Below are 2,065 nucleotides of genomic sequence, written 5' to 3'. Positions count from 1 at the left end.
TGGCACTTGAGGAATCACTGCTTACAACTGTTGATCAACTTACCATTTCACCCTTTTTCTTCGTTTTTGATCTCAATGTCATATGGTCGGATGGGGGGTTGCCTCCTCTAGTTGTCGATCTGGACCGGGATCGTCGTGTGTTGACTAATGGAAATTCACTCTCAACGAACATCGTGCCTGTCAAATTGGGGAAAACCTCCAAAGGTTGTTCACTAGGGGTTGGAGACGTAGATTGCGCATCTTCATTGTCTATTCCTTCCTTTGTCTCTGTAGAACACTGCAGATCTGGTTGCACAAGGTCATCTTTTTCATTTGACTCATTAGCGGTCTGGAGCAACTTTGTCGGAGGGGGGGGGGGTCGTTGGTGTCACTATTCTCGGCGTTGGGGAGTAAGAGGACAGAAGGTACTTGGCTGACGGTAGTCCTAACCAGATTCGCCCTTTGGGCTGTCTCGAGACTGGATACCGTCGCGGTTGCTCTGGTGACCCTAGGGCGACGCTCATTACAGCTATTGGGGTAGTGTGATGGGGAATCGCAAATGGCGCACGTTTTTTCCTGTCAATTATAGGTAACCCAATAACGTGATCCACTTATCGTAATGTATGACGGGATGGCCTTTGTCAATGTCATCTTCGAAAGTTTTCTACCTGTCCGGACTTATGCTGATCGGAATACTTATCGTCTACCAGTGGTGAGATTATCGTCCCGAATTTTGCTAACACTGGTCGTATTTGGTCGTCACTTAGTTCGATTGGCACATGTATTCTCACCGTCACATAATCGCGATCTGCCCAAGTCACTTCTATTTCGTAATCACCGTCAACATCAGTACATTTGTAGATACCACCAGACAGTTTTAAATATACGCACTTAGGATACATTTCAACACTGAGTACCTACTCTGGAATAACTCGCTGATCCATCGGTGAAGATCCAATGTAGTCGGTTTCCGTGTTACTGCTTGAAAGTTCAATTTCAACGTATTCACGCGTTTCAGAACCATTTTACTCACTTAATTTTCACCAAGACGAACGCTAGTCGCGTAAGGAAGGCTGAAGCACGGAACTCGCAGCGGGAGTAGTCACGCACACGTCTGCTCGCTACGGAGCTACCGCGTCCCGAACGAGACTAACCACTTGGTCACAGGGTCCGACTATTAAGGATAGAGAAAAAAAATGAGTTAACTGGGTTAACACTGGGTTAACCAATAATAACAGACTAAATCATACCTTCTCCATCCTAAAGAAGAAATGTGTTCTTTAATAAATTTGCAAACATCTATAATAGTGTATTTATCCCTTTGATAAAAGTAACACTTGACATAAACACAATTCAATTTATTTTGGATAAGATGAAGTGGGGATCACCTGTTTCCCAAGGAGATTTTCGTAATGTATAAAAACATGGAATAATGTTAGCCCCATTTAGCCCCCCCTCCCCCAAAGTGAACGGACGAAACTACGCCTATGGACAGAGTATACCTAGTAAAAGCTGTGTGGAAATAAAATAAATCATTCATTCCAAATTCCTAGTCGCACACTTGTTGGGTAATAAAGGTGGATCTTTTTAAAACCAGCGTTGCTACCATGATGGACTGTTTCCGGTTCAAATGATTGCGGAGTTCTTTGGGGAAAAAAACGGGTGAAGGTCACTGTGAAATTCGTTTTATCTACATTAAAGCGAGAAGGCAGGGTTGTGGATTCAACAATTTCTTCTTGCACAGGGTCAACGAAGTGTGTGTTTTATACAGCATATATTGATACAGTTGTAGATTGAATTGTATCTTCAGCAAATGTGCTGTATAAAGAAACAAACTGTCGGGGTCTAAGTGAGGCGAGTGTGCTCTTCCCTTCTGTGTAAGTCCTTTATGTGACTGTTGTATCGGCCGATACCGCAGCAACTTATTTTTATTGCAAATGACAGAGAATGATGGACAGCCTAGCATAATAACTGAATTTGGATATATTTTGACGCCGCTTTTCTCCCCCCTCCAGATTAGTCCAAACGATAAGAATTAATAGTGTTGACATGAAACGGAAGAAAAGACACAATCCACTTTTTTTCT

This window comes from Lepisma saccharinum, chromosome 18, assembly GCF_977018435.1.
Source record: "Lepisma saccharinum chromosome 18, izLepSacc3.1, whole genome shotgun sequence".
Lineage (NCBI taxonomy): Eukaryota > Metazoa > Arthropoda > Insecta > Zygentoma > Lepismatidae > Lepisma > Lepisma saccharinum.
Note: the sequence above shows the minus strand (reverse complement) of the source record.